Source organism: Passer domesticus, chromosome 3 (genome assembly GCF_036417665.1).
Source record: "Passer domesticus isolate bPasDom1 chromosome 3, bPasDom1.hap1, whole genome shotgun sequence".
Lineage (NCBI taxonomy): Eukaryota > Metazoa > Chordata > Aves > Passeriformes > Passeridae > Passer > Passer domesticus.
In genome coordinates, this window is record NC_087476.1 from 77,208,720 (window position 1) to 77,223,440 (window position 14,721).

Here is a 14,721-nt window from a genome sequence, read left to right on the forward strand (position 1 = left end):
TTGTGTTGGCAGGTTTTGGAATGTTTGAATTCATTTTGGCGGGTTTTCGGAATATTTTGGCAGGTATTTGGCGTGTTTTGGCGGGTATTTGGAATGTTTTGATTAGTTTTGACGGGTTTTGGAATATTTTGGTGGTTTTTAGAACATTTTGATTAGTTTTGATTTGTTTTGATTCTGTATAGCCCAGTTTTTGGTGTGTTTGGATTAGCTTTGGTGGGCTTTCTCGTGTTTTGGCTGTTTTTTTCGAATGTTTTGATCACTTCTGTCTGGTTCTCTATTTTGGCAGGTTTGAAAATATTTTTGGATTAGCTTTGGCGGGTTTTAAAATATTTTGGCTCTTTGCTGCGCAGAGATGACGGTGGTGGTTGCGGTGCGCTCCGGGGCGCTCCTTCTGCGGAAAGACGCCTGGCAGCGGCACTTGGGACAGCTCCGCGTCTCCGTATTCTGCATTTCTTGCCTTCTGCATCTCAGCAAAATGCTTTGCCACTAGGTCTAGCAAGGAGAAACTGTGCCAGCTGAGTAGATGTAGCCCGGCCCGCCCTTTGAAGTTGAGAAGTTCTTGGCATCTCAGAGCCTCAAGGGAAGAGCAAGGTTATTTATGGTAGGCGGGGGCAGAACTAGCAGCAAGCAGAGCACAGTTTTAGAAGAATACCTTCCATTGGAATGCTAATGGCAATTGAAGAGGCAGGCCAGTGGCAAGCAGTTTGAAAGGTGCAGACACAGTGCAGGTGTTGTGCGGCTTCCTTCTTGGCCTCCTAGAAGGTGCCGCGCTCTCCGTCTCTTGCTTGCCAATATGTTGCCGTGTTCCTCCTATTGTTTGGTTTCTTTTGATTTGGGTTTAGGATGTTTTGGCGGGTTTTCGGAATGTTTTGGTGATGTTTTAGAGTGTTTTGTTTTCTCTTGTGTTGTTTATATTGTGTTGGCTGGTTTTGGAATGTTTGGATTCGTTTTGGCGGGTTTTCAAATATTTTGGCGGGTATTTGGAATGTTTTGGTTTGCTTTCATTTGTTTTGATTATGTTTTGGCAAGTTATTGAATGTTTTGATCGCTTCTGACTGGTTTTCTAGTATTTTGGCATCTTTTCAGAATGTTTTGATCAGTTTTGGCAGGTTCTAAACTATTTTGTCGGGTTTTTGGAATTTTTTTTTTGCTTTCATTTGTTTTTATTATGTTTTGGCCGGATTTCGGAATATTTTGGCTGGTTTTTGGAATGTTTTGGTTGGTTTTGATTTGTTTTTATGATGTTTTGCCAAGTTTCTTGAATGTTTTGATCAGTTTTGACTGGTTTTCTAATGTTTTGGCATCTTTTCAGAATGTTTTCATCAAGTTTTGCGGGTCTAAATTATTTTGGCGGGTTTTCGGAATATTTTGGTTGGTTTTGATTTGTTTTTATGAAGTTTTGGCAGGTTTTCGGAATGTTTTGGTTGGTTTTAGAATGTTTAGTATTCTCTTGTGTTGTTTTTCTTGTGTTGGCAGGTTTTGGAATGTTTGAATTCATTTTGGCGGGTTTTCGGAATATTTTGGCAGGTATTTGGCGTGTTTTGGCGGGTATTCGGAATGTTTTGATTAGTTTTGACGGGTTTTGGAATATTTTGGTGGTTTTTAGAACATTTTGATTAGTTTTGATTTGTTTTGATTCTGTATAGCCCAGTTTTTGGTGTGTTTGGATTAGCTTTGGTGGGCTTTCTCGTGTTTTGGCTGTTTTTTTCGAATGTTTTGATCACTTCGTCTGGTTCTCTATTTTGGCAGGTTTGAAAATATTTTTGGATTAGCTTTGGCGGGTTTTAAAATATTTTGGCTCTTTGCTGCGCAGAGATGACGGTGGTGGTTGCGGTGCGCTCCGGGGCGCTCCTTCTGCGGAAAGACGCCTGGCAGCGGCACTTGGGACAGCTCCGCATCTCCGTATTCTGCATTTCTTGCCTTCTGCATCTCAGCAAAATGCTTTGCCACTAGGTCTAGCAAGGAGAAACTGTGCCAGCTGAGTAGATGTAGCCCGGCCCGCCCTTTGAAGTTGACAAGTTCTTGGCATCTCAGAGCCTCAAGGGAAGAGCAAGGTTATTTATGGTAGGCGGGGGCAGAACAAGCAGCAAGCAGAGCACAGTTTTAGAAGAATACCTTCCGTTGGAATGCTAATGGCAATTGAAGAGGCAGGCCAGTGGCAAGCAGTTTGAAAGGTGCAGACACAGTGCAGGTGTTGTGCGGCTTCCTTCTTGGCCTCCTAGAAGGTGCCGCGCTCTCCGTCTCTTGCTTGCCAATATGTTGCCGTGTTTCTCCTATTGTTTGGTTTCTTTTGATTTGTTTTTAGGATGTTTTGGCGGGTTTTCGGAATGTTTTGGTTGGGTTTTAGAATGTTTTGTTTTCTCTTGTGTTGTTTTTATTGTGTTGGCTGGTTTTGGAATGTTTGGATTCCTTTTGGTGTGTTTTCAAATATTTTGGCGGGTATTTGGAATGTTTTGGTTTGCTTTCATTTGTTTTGATTATGTTTTGTCAAGTTATTGAATGTTTCGATCACTTCTGACTGGTTTTCTAGTATTTTGGCATCTTTTCAGAATGTTTTGATCAGTTTTGGCAGGTTCTAAACTATTTTGTCGGGTTTCTGGAATGTTTTGGTTGGTTTTGATTTGTTTTTATGATGTTTTGGCTGGATTTTGGAATATTTTGTCGGGTTTTTGGAATGTTTTGGTTGGTTTTGACTTGTTTTTATGATGTTTTGCCAAGGTTTTGGAATGTTTTGATCAGTTCTGGCTGGTTTTCTAATGTTTTGGCATCTTTTCAGAATGTTTTGATCAGTTTTGGAGGTCTAAATTATTTTGGCGGGTTTTCGGAATATTTTGGTTGGTTTTGATTTTTTTTGATGAAGTTTTGGCGGGTTTTCGGAATGTTTTGGTTGGGTTTGATTTGTTTTTATGAAGTTTTGGCGGGTTTTCGGAATGTTTTGTTTGGGTTTTAGAATGTTTAGTATTCTCTTGTGTTATTTTTATTGTGTTGGCAGGTTTTGGAATGTTTGGATTTTTTTGGCGGGTATTTGGAGTGTTTTGGTGGGTATTTGGAAAGTTTTGGTGGGTATTCGGAATGTTTTGATTAGTTTTGACGGGTTTTGAAATATTTTGGCGGGTTTTCGGAACGTTTTGATTTGTTTTGATTTGTTTTGATTCTGTTTAGCCCAGTTTTTGGTGTGTTTGGATTAGCTTTGGTGGACTTTATCATGTTTTGGCAGGTTTTTTCCAATGTTTTGATCACTTCTGTCTGGTTTTCTATTTTGGCAGGTTTGAAAATATTTTTGGATTAGTTTTGGCGTGTTTTAAAATATTTTGTCTCTTTGGGCAGAGATGACAGTGGCAGTTGCGGTGCGCTCCGGGGCGCTCCTTCTGCGGAAAGACGCCTGGCAGCGGCACATGGGACAGCTCCGCGTCTGCGTATTCTGCATTTCTCGCCTTCTGCATCTCAGCAAAATGCTTTGCCACTAGGTCTAGCAAGGAGAAACTGTGCCAGCTGAGTAGATGTAGCCCGGCCCGCCCTTTGAAGTTGACAAGTTCTTGGCATCTCAGAGCCTAAAGGGAAGAGCAAGGTTATGGATGGTAGGCTGGGGCAGAACTAGCAGCAAGCAGAGCACAGTTGTCCAAGAATACCTTCCATAGGAATGCTAATGGCAATTGAAGAGGCAGGCCAGTGGCAAGCCACTATCTTCTAGCAGTTTGAAAGGTGCAGACACAGTGCAGGTGTTGTGCGGCTTCCTTCTTGGCCTCCTAGAAGGTGCCGCGCTCTCCGTCTCTTGCTTGCCAATATGTTGCCGTGTTCCTCTTATTGTTTGGTTTCTTTTGATTTGTTTTGGCGGGTTTTTGGAATGTTTTAGTGATGTTTTAGAGTGTTTTGTTTTCTCTTGTGTTGTTTTTATTGTGTTGGCAGGTTTTGGAATGTTTGGATTCGTTTTGGCGGGTTTTCAAATATTCTGGCGGGTATTTGGAATGTTTTGGTTTGCTTTCATTTGTTTTGATTATGTTTTGGCAAGTTATTGAATGTTTTGATCGCTTCTGACTGGTTTTCTAGTATTTTGGCATCTTTTCAGAATGTTTTGATCAGTTTTGGCAGGTTCTAAACTATTTTGTTGGGTTTTTGGAATGTTTTGGTTGGTTTTGATTTGTTTTTATGAGGTTTTGGCTGGATTTCGGAATATTTTGGCTGGTTTTTGGAATGTTTTGGTTGGTTTTGATTTGTTTTTATGATGTTTTGCCTAGTTTTTTTGAATGTTTTGATCAGTTCTGGCTGGTTTTGTAGTATTTTGGCATCTTTTCAGAATGTTTTGATCAGTTTTGGCAGGTTCTAAAATATTTTGTTGGGTTTACGGAATATTTTGTTTGGTTTTGATTTGTTTTTATGATGATTTGGCGGGTTTTCGGAATGTTTTGGTTGGGTTTTAGAATGTTTAGTGTTCTCTTGTGTGGTTTTTATTTTGTTGGCAGTTTTTGGAAGGTTTGGATTCCTTTTGGCGGGTTTTCAAATATTTTGGCGGGTATTTGGAATGTTTTGGTTTGCTTTCATTTGTTTTGATTATGTTTTGGCAAGTTATTTTAAAGTTTTGATCAATTCTGACCTGTTTTCTAGTATTTTGGCATCTTTTCAGAATGTTTTGATCAGTTTTGGCAGGTTCTAAACTATTTTGTTGGGTTTCTGGAATGTTTTGGTTGGTTTTGATTTGTTTTTATTATGTTTTGGCTGGATTTCATAATATTTTGGCTGCGTTTTGGAATGTTTTGGTTGGTTTTGACTTGTTTTTATGATGTTTTGCCAAGGTTTTGGAATGTTTTGATCAGTTCTGGCTGGTTTTCTAATGTTTTGGCATCTTTTCAGAATGTTTTGATCAGTTTTGGAGGTCTAAATTATTTTGGCGGGTTTTCGGAATATTTTGGTTGGTTTTGATTTTTTTTGATGAAGTTTTGGCAGGTTTTCGGAATGTTTTGGTTGGGTTTTAGAATGTTTAGTATTCTCTTGTGTTGTTTTTCTTGTGTTGGCAGGTTTTGGAATGTTTGAATTCATTTTGGCGGGTTTTCGGAATATTTTGGCAGGTATTTGGCGTGTTTTGGCGGGTATTTGGAATGTTTTGATTAGTTTTGACGGGTTTTGGAATATTTTGGTGGTTTTTAGAACATTTTGATTAGTTTTGATTTGTTTTGATTCTGTATAGCCCAGTTTTTGGTGTGTTTGGATTAGCTTTGGTGGGCTTTCTCGTGTTTTGGCTGTTTTTTTCGAATGTTTTGATCACTTCTGTCTGGTTCTCTATTTTGGCAGGTTTGAAAATATTTTTGGATTAGCTTTGGCGGGTTTTAAAATATTTTGGCTCTTTGCTGCGCAGAGATGACGGTGGTGGTTGCGGTGCGCTCCGGGGCGCTCCTTCTGCGGAAAGACGCCTGGCAGCGGCACTTGGGACAGCTCCGCATCTCCGTATTCTGCATTTCTTGCCTTCTGCATCTCAGCAAAATGCTTTGCCACTAGGTCTAGCAAGGAGAAACTGTGCCAGCTGAGTAGATGTAGCCCGGCCCGCCCTTTGAAGTTGAGAAGTTCTTGGCATCTCAGAGCCTCAAGGGAAGAGCAAGGTTATTTATGGTAGGCGGGGGCAGAACTAGCAGCAAGCAGAGCACAGTTTTAGAAGAATACCTTCCATTGGAATGCTAATGGCAATTGAAGAGGCAGGCCAGTGGCAAGCAGTTTGAAAGGTGCAGACACAGTGCAGGTGTTGTGCGGCTTCCTTCTTGGCCTCCTAGAAGGTGCCGCGCTCTCCGTCTCTTGCTTGCCAATATGTTGCCGTGTTCCTCCTATTGTTTGGTTTCTTTTGATTTGGGTTTAGGATGTTTTGGCGGGTTTTCGGAATGTTTTGGTGATGTTTTAGAGTGTTTTGTTTTCTCTTGTGTTGTTTATATTGTGTTGGCTGGTTTTGGAATGTTTGGATTCGTTTTGGCGGGTTTTCAAATATTTTGGCGGGTATTTGGAATGTTTTGGTTTGCTTTCATTTGTTTTGATTATGTTTTGGCAAGTTATTGAATGTTTTGATCGCTTCTGACTGGTTTTCTAGTATTTTGGCATCTTTTCAGAATGTTTTGATCAGTTTTGGCAGGTTCTAAACTATTTTGTCGGGTTTTTGGAATTTTTTTTTTGCTTTCATTTGTTTTTATTATGTTTTGGCCGGATTTCGGAATATTTTGGCTGGTTTTTGGAATGTTTTGGTTGGTTTTGATTTGTTTTTATGATGTTTTGCCAAGTTTCTTGAATGTTTTGATCAGTTTTGACTGGTTTTCTAATGTTTTGGCATCTTTTCAGAATGTTTTCATCAAGTTTTGCGGGTCTAAATTATTTTGGCGGGTTTTCGGAATATTTTGGTTGGTTTTGATTTGTTTTTATGAAGTTTTGGCAGGTTTTCGGAATGTTTTGGTTGGTTTTAGAATGTTTAGTATTCTCTTGTGTTGTTTTTCTTGTGTTGGCAGGTTTTGGAATGTTTGAATTCATTTTGGCGGGTTTTCGGAATATTTTGGCAGGTATTTGGCGTGTTTTGGCGGGTATTCGGAATGTTTTGATTAGTTTTGACGGGTTTTGGAATATTTTGGTGGTTTTTAGAACATTTTGATTAGTTTTGATTTGTTTTGATTCTGTATAGCCCAGTTTTTGGTGTGTTTGGATTAGCTTTGGTGGGCTTTCTCGTGTTTTGGCTGTTTTTTTCGAATGTTTTGATCACTTCGTCTGGTTCTCTATTTTGGCAGGTTTGAAAATATTTTTGGATTAGCTTTGGCGGGTTTTAAAATATTTTGGCTCTTTGCTGCGCAGAGATGACGGTGGTGGTTGCGGTGCGCTCCGGGGCGCTCCTTCTGCGGAAAGACGCCTGGCAGCGGCACTTGGGACAGCTCCGCATCTCCGTATTCTGCATTTCTTGCCTTCTGCATCTCAGCAAAATGCTTTGCCACTAGGTCTAGCAAGGAGAAACTGTGCCAGCTGAGTAGATGTAGCCCGGCCCGCCCTTTGAAGTTGACAAGTTCTTGGCATCTCAGAGCCTCAAGGGAAGAGCAAGGTTATTTATGGTAGGCGGGGGCAGAACAAGCAGCAAGCAGAGCACAGTTTTAGAAGAATACCTTCCGTTGGAATGCTAATGGCAATTGAAGAGGCAGGCCAGTGGCAAGCAGTTTGAAAGGTGCAGACACAGTGCAGGTGTTGTGCGGCTTCCTTCTTGGCCTCCTAGAAGGTGCCGCGCTCTCCGTCTCTTGCTTGCCAATATGTTGCCGTGTTTCTCCTATTGTTTGGTTTCTTTTGATTTGTTTTTAGGATGTTTTGGCGGGTTTTCGGAATGTTTTGGTTGGGTTTTAGAATGTTTTGTTTTCTCTTGTGTTGTTTTTATTGTGTTGGCTGGTTTTGGAATGTTTGGATTCCTTTTGGTGTGTTTTCAAATATTTTGGCGGGTATTTGGAATGTTTTGGTTTGCTTTCATTTGTTTTGATTATGTTTTGTCAAGTTATTGAATGTTTCGATCACTTCTGACTGGTTTTCTAGTATTTTGGCATCTTTTCAGAATGTTTTGATCAGTTTTGGCAGGTTCTAAACTATTTTGTCGGGTTTCTGGAATGTTTTGGTTGGTTTTGATTTGTTTTTATGATGTTTTGGCTGGATTTTGGAATATTTTGTCGGGTTTTTGGAATGTTTTGGTTGGTTTTGACTTGTTTTTATGATGTTTTGCCAAGGTTTTGGAATGTTTTGATCAGTTCTGGCTGGTTTTCTAATGTTTTGGCATCTTTTCAGAATGTTTTGATCAGTTTTGGAGGTCTAAATTATTTTGGCGGGTTTTCGGAATATTTTGGTTGGTTTTGATTTTTTTTGATGAAGTTTTGGCGGGTTTTCGGAATGTTTTGGTTGGGTTTGATTTGTTTTTATGAAGTTTTGGCGGGTTTTCGGAATGTTTTGTTTGGGTTTTAGAATGTTTAGTATTCTCTTGTGTTATTTTTATTGTGTTGGCAGGTTTTGGAATGTTTGGATTTTTTTGGCGGGTATTTGGAGTGTTTTGGTGGGTATTTGGAAAGTTTTGGTGGGTATTCGGAATGTTTTGATTAGTTTTGACGGGTTTTGAAATATTTTGGCGGGTTTTCGGAACGTTTTGATTTGTTTTGATTTGTTTTGATTCTGTTTAGCCCAGTTTTTGGTGTGTTTGGATTAGCTTTGGTGGACTTTATCATGTTTTGGCAGGTTTTTTCCAATGTTTTGATCACTTCTGTCTGGTTTTCTATTTTGGCAGGTTTGAAAATATTTTTGGATTAGTTTTGGCGTGTTTTAAAATATTTTGTCTCTTTGGGCAGAGATGACAGTGGCAGTTGCGGTGCGCTCCGGGGCGCTCCTTCTGCGGAAAGACGCCTGGCAGCGGCACATGGGACAGCTCCGCGTCTGCGTATTCTGCATTTCTCGCCTTCTGCATCTCAGCAAAATGCTTTGCCACTAGGTCTAGCAAGGAGAAACTGTGCCAGCTGAGTAGATGTAGCCCGGCCCGCCCTTTGAAGTTGACAAGTTCTTGGCATCTCAGAGCCTAAAGGGAAGAGCAAGGTTATGGATGGTAGGCTGGGGCAGAACTAGCAGCAAGCAGAGCACAGTTGTCCAAGAATACCTTCCATAGGAATGCTAATGGCAATTGAAGAGGCAGGCCAGTGGCAAGCCACTATCTTCTAGCAGTTTGAAAGGTGCAGACACAGTGCAGGTGTTGTGCGGCTTCCTTCTTGGCCTCCTAGAAGGTGCCGCGCTCTCCGTCTCTTGCTTGCCAATATGTTGCCGTGTTCCTCTTATTGTTTGGTTTCTTTTGATTTGTTTTGGCGGGTTTTTGGAATGTTTTAGTGATGTTTTAGAGTGTTTTGTTTTCTCTTGTGTTGTTTTTATTGTGTTGGCAGGTTTTGGAATGTTTGGATTCGTTTTGGCGGGTTTTCAAATATTCTGGCGGGTATTTGGAATGTTTTGGTTTGCTTTCATTTGTTTTGATTATGTTTTGGCAAGTTATTGAATGTTTTGATCGCTTCTGACTGGTTTTCTAGTATTTTGGCATCTTTTCAGAATGTTTTGATCAGTTTTGGCAGGTTCTAAACTATTTTGTTGGGTTTTTGGAATGTTTTGGTTGGTTTTGATTTGTTTTTATGAGGTTTTGGCTGGATTTCGGAATATTTTGGCTGGTTTTTGGAATGTTTTGGTTGGTTTTGATTTGTTTTTATGATGTTTTGCCTAGTTTTTTTGAATGTTTTGATCAGTTCTGGCTGGTTTTGTAGTATTTTGGCATCTTTTCAGAATGTTTTGATCAGTTTTGGCAGGTTCTAAAATATTTTGTTGGGTTTACGGAATATTTTGTTTGGTTTTGATTTGTTTTTATGATGATTTGGCGGGTTTTCGGAATGTTTTGGTTGGGTTTTAGAATGTTTAGTGTTCTCTTGTGTGGTTTTTATTTTGTTGGCAGTTTTTGGAAGGTTTGGATTCCTTTTGGCGGGTTTTCAAATATTTTGGCGGGTATTTGGAATGTTTTGGTTTGCTTTCATTTGTTTTGATTATGTTTTGGCAAGTTATTTTAAAGTTTTGATCAATTCTGACCTGTTTTCTAGTATTTTGGCATCTTTTCAGAATGTTTTGATCAGTTTTGGCAGGTTCTAAACTATTTTGTTGGGTTTCTGGAATGTTTTGGTTGGTTTTGATTTGTTTTTATTATGTTTTGGCTGGATTTCATAATATTTTGGCTGCGTTTTGGAATGTTTTGGTTGGTTTTGACTTGTTTTTATGATGTTTTGCCAAGGTTTTGGAATGTTTTGATCAGTTCTGGCTGGTTTTCTAATGTTTTGGCATCTTTTCAGAATGTTTTGATCAGTTTTGGAGGTCTAAATTATTTTGGCGGGTTTTCGGAATATTTTGGTTGGTTTTGATTTTTTTTGATGAAGTTTTGGCAGGTTTTCGGAATGTTTTGGTTGGGTTTTAGAATGTTTAGTATTCTCTTGTGTTGTTTTTCTTGTGTTGGCAGGTTTTGGAATGTTTGAATTCATTTTGGCGGGTTTTCGGAATATTTTGGCAGGTATTTGGCGTGTTTTGGCGGGTATTTGGAATGTTTTGATTAGTTTTGACGGGTTTTGGAATATTTTGGTGGTTTTTAGAACATTTTGATTAGTTTTGATTTGTTTTGATTCTGTATAGCCCAGTTTTTGGTGTGTTTGGATTAGCTTTGGTGGGCTTTCTCGTGTTTTGGCTGTTTTTTTCGAATGTTTTGATCACTTCTGTCTGGTTCTCTATTTTGGCAGGTTTGAAAATATTTTTGGATTAGCTTTGGCGGGTTTTAAAATATTTTGGCTCTTTGCTGCGCAGAGATGACGGTGGTGGTTGCGGTGCGCTCCGGGGCGCTCCTTCTGCGGAAAGACGCCTGGCAGCGGCACTTGGGACAGCTCCGCATCTCCGTATTCTGCATTTCTTGCCTTCTGCATCTCAGCAAAATGCTTTGCCACTAGGTCTAGCAAGGAGAAACTGTGCCAGCTGAGTAGATGTAGCCCGGCCCGCCCTTTGAAGTTGAGAAGTTCTTGGCATCTCAGAGCCTCAAGGGAAGAGCAAGGTTATTTATGGTAGGCGGGGGCAGAACTAGCAGCAAGCAGAGCACAGTTTTAGAAGAATACCTTCCATTGGAATGCTAATGGCAATTGAAGAGGCAGGCCAGTGGCAAGCAGTTTGAAAGGTGCAGACACAGTGCAGGTGTTGTGCGGCTTCCTTCTTGGCCTCCTAGAAGGTGCCGCGCTCTCCGTCTCTTGCTTGCCAATATGTTGCCGTGTTCCTCCTATTGTTTGGTTTCTTTTGATTTGGGTTTAGGATGTTTTGGCGGGTTTTCGGAATGTTTTGGTGATGTTTTAGAGTGTTTTGTTTTCTCTTGTGTTGTTTATATTGTGTTGGCTGGTTTTGGAATGTTTGGATTCGTTTTGGCGGGTTTTCAAATATTTTGGCGGGTATTTGGAATGTTTTGGTTTGCTTTCATTTGTTTTGATTATGTTTTGGCAAGTTATTGAATGTTTTGATCGCTTCTGACTGGTTTTCTAGTATTTTGGCATCTTTTCAGAATGTTTTGATCAGTTTTGGCAGGTTCTAAACTATTTTGTCGGGTTTTTGGAATTTTTTTTTTGCTTTCATTTGTTTTTATTATGTTTTGGCCGGATTTCGGAATATTTTGGCTGGTTTTTGGAATGTTTTGGTTGGTTTTGATTTGTTTTTATGATGTTTTGCCTAGTTTTTTTGAATGTTTCGATCAGTTCTGGCTGGTTTTGTAGTATTTTGGCATCTTTTCAGAATGTTTTGATCAGTTTTGGCAGGTTCTAAAATATTTTGTTGGGTTTTCGGAATATTTTGGTTGGTTTTGATTTGTTTTTATGATGTTTTGGCGGGTTTTCGGAATGTTTTGGTTGGGTTTTAGAATGTTTAGTATTCTCTTGTGTGGTTTTTATTGTGTTGGCAGGTTTTGGAATGTTTGGATTCCTTTTGGCGGGTTTTCAAATATTTTGGCGGGTATTTGGAATGTTTTGGTGGGTATTCGGAATGTTTTGATTAGTTTTGACGGGTTTTGAAATATTTTGGCGGGTTTTTAGAAGGTTTTGATTTGTTTTGATTTGTTTTGATTCTGTTTAGCCGAGTTTTTCGGTGTCTTTGGATAAGCTTTGGTGGACTTTATCATGTTTTGGCAGGTTTTTTCCAATGTTTTGATCACTTCTGTCTGGTTTTCTATTTTGGCGGGTTTGAAAATATTTTTGGATTAGTTTTGGCGTGTTTTAAAATATTTTGTCTCTTTGGGCAGAGATGACGGTGGTGGTTGCGGTGCGCTCCGGGGCGCTCCTTCTGCGGAAAGACGCCTGGCAGCGGCACTTGGGACAGCTCCGCGTCTGCGTATTCTGCATTTCTCGCCTTCTGCATCTCAGCAAAATGCTTTGCCACTAGGTCTAGCAAGGAGAAACTGTGCCAGCTGAGTAGATGTAGCCCGGCCCGCCCTTTGAAGTTGACAAGTTCTTGGCATCTCAGAGCCTAAAGGGAAGAGCAAGGTTATGGATGGTAGGCTGGGGCAGAACTAGCAGCAAGCAGAGCAAAGTTGTCCAAGAATACCATCCATTCCAATGCTAATGGCAATAGAAGAGGCAGGCCAGTGGCAAGCCACTAGCTTCTAGCAGTTTGAAAGTTGCAGACACAGTGCAGGTGTTGTGCGGCTTCCTTCTTGGCCTCCTAGAAGGTGCCGCGCTCTCCGTCTCTTGCTTGCCAATATGTTCCCGTGTTCCTCTTATTGTTTGGTTTCTTTTGATTTGTTTTTCGGATGTTTTGGCGGGTTTTCGGAATGTTTTGGTTGGGTTTTAGAATGTTTGGTATTCTCTTGTGTGGTTTTTATTGTGTTGGCTGGTTTTGGAAGGTTTGGATTCCTTTTGGCGGGTTTTCAAATATTTTGGCGGGGATTTGGAATGTTTTGGTTTGCTTTCATTTGTTTTGATTATGTTTTGGCAAGTTATTGAATGTTTCGATCGCTTCTGACTGGTTTTCTAGTATTTTGGCATCTTTTCAGAATGTTTTGATCAGTTTTGGCAGGTTCTAAACTATTTTGTCGGGTTTCTGGAATGTTTTGGTTGGTTTTGATTTGTTTTTATGATGTTTTGCCTAGTTTTTTTGAATGTTTTGATCAGTTCTGGCTGGTTTTGTAGTATTTTGGCATCTTTTCAGAATGTTTTGATCAGTTTTGGCAGGTTCTAAAATATTTTGTTGGGTTTTCGGAATATTTTGGTTGGTTTAGATTTGTTTTTATGATGTTTTGGCGGGTTTTCGGAATGTTTTGGTTGGGTTTTAGAATGTTTAGTGTTCTCTTGTGTGGTTTTTATTGTGTTGGCAGGTTTTGGAATGTTTGGATTCCTTTTGGCGGGTTTTCAAATATTTTGGCGGGTATTTGGAATGTTTTGGTGGGTATTCGGAATGTTTTGATTAGTTTTGACGGGTTTTGGAATATTTTGGCGGGTTTTTAGAAGGTTTTGATTTGTTTTGATTTATTTTGATTCTGTTTAGCCCAGTTTTTTCGTGTGTTTGGATAAGCTTTGGTGGACTTTATCATGTTTTGGCAGGTTTTTTCCAATGTTTTCATCACTTCTGTCTGGTTTTCTATTTTGGCGGGTTTGAAAATATTTTTGGATTAGTTTTGGCGTGTTTTAAAATATTTTGTCTCTTTGGGCAGAGATGACGGTGGCGGTTGCGGTGCGCTCCGGGGCGCTCCTTCTGCGGAAAGACGCCTGGCAGCGGCACTTGGGACAGCTCCGCGTCTGCGTATTCTGCATTTCTCGCCTTCTGCATCTCAGCAAAATGCTTTGCCACTAGGTCTAGCAAGGAGAAACTGTGCCAGCTGAGTAGATGTAGCCCGGCCCGCCCTTTGAAGTTGACAAGTTCTTGGCATCTCAGAGCCTAAAGGGAAGAGCAAGGTTATGGATGGTAGGCTGGGGCAGAACTAGCAGCAAGCAGAGCAAAGTTGTCCAAGAATACCATCCATTCCAATGCTAATGGCAATAGAAGAGGCAGGCCAGTGGCAAGCCACTATCTTCTAGCAGTTTGAAAGGTGCAGACACAGTGCAGGTGTTGTGCGGCTTCCTTCTTGGCCTCCTAGAAGGTGCCGCGCTCTCCGTCTCTTGCTTGCCAATATGTTGCCGTGTTCCTCTTATTGTTTGGTTTCTTTTGATTTGTTTTTCGGATGTTTTGGCGGGTTTTCGGAATGTTTTGGTTGGGTTTTAGAATGTTTGGTATTCTCTTGTGTGGTTTTTATTGTGTTGGCTGGTTTTGGAAGGTTTGGATTCCTTTTGGCGGGTTTTCAAATATTTTGGCGGGGATTTGGAATGTTTTGGTTTGCTTTCATTTGTTTTGATTATGTTTTGGCAAGTTATTGAATGTTTCGATCGCTTCTGACTGGTTTTCTAGTATTTTGGCATCTTTTCAGAATGTTTTGATCAGTTTTGGCAGGTTCTAAACTATTTTGTCGGGTTTCTGGAATGTTTTGGTTGGTTTTGATTTGTTTTTATGATGTTTTGCCTAGTTTTTTTGAATGTTTTGATCAGTTCTGGCTGGTTTTGTAGTATTTTGGCATCTTTTCAGAATGTTTTGATCAGTTTTGGCAGGTTCTAAAATATTTTGTTGGGTTTTCGGAATATTTTGGTTGGTTTTGATTTGTTTTTATGATGTTTTGGCGGGTTTTCGGAATGTTTTGGTTGGGTTTTAGAATGTTTAGTGTTCTCTTGTGTGGTTTTTATTGTGTTGGCAGGTTATGGAATGTTTGGATTCCTTTTGGCGGGTTTTCAAATATTTTGGCGGGTATTTGGAATGTTTTGGTGGGTATTCGGAATGTTTTGATTAGTTTTGACGGGTTTTGGAATATTTTGGCGGGTTTTTAGAAGGTTTTGATTTGTTTTGATTTATTTTGATTCTGTTTAGCCCAGTTTTTTCGTGTGTTTGGATAAGCTTTGGTGGACTTTATCATGTTTTGGCAGGTTTTTTCCAATGTTTTCATCACTTCTGTCTGGTTTTCTATTTTGGCAGGTTTGAAAATATTTTTTGATTAGTTTTGGCGTGTTTTAAAATATTTTGTCTCTTTGGGCAGAGATGACGGTGGCGGTTGCGGTGCGCTCCGGGGCGCTCCTTCTGCGGAAAGACGCCTGGCAGCGGCACTTGGGACAGCTCCGCGTCTGCGTA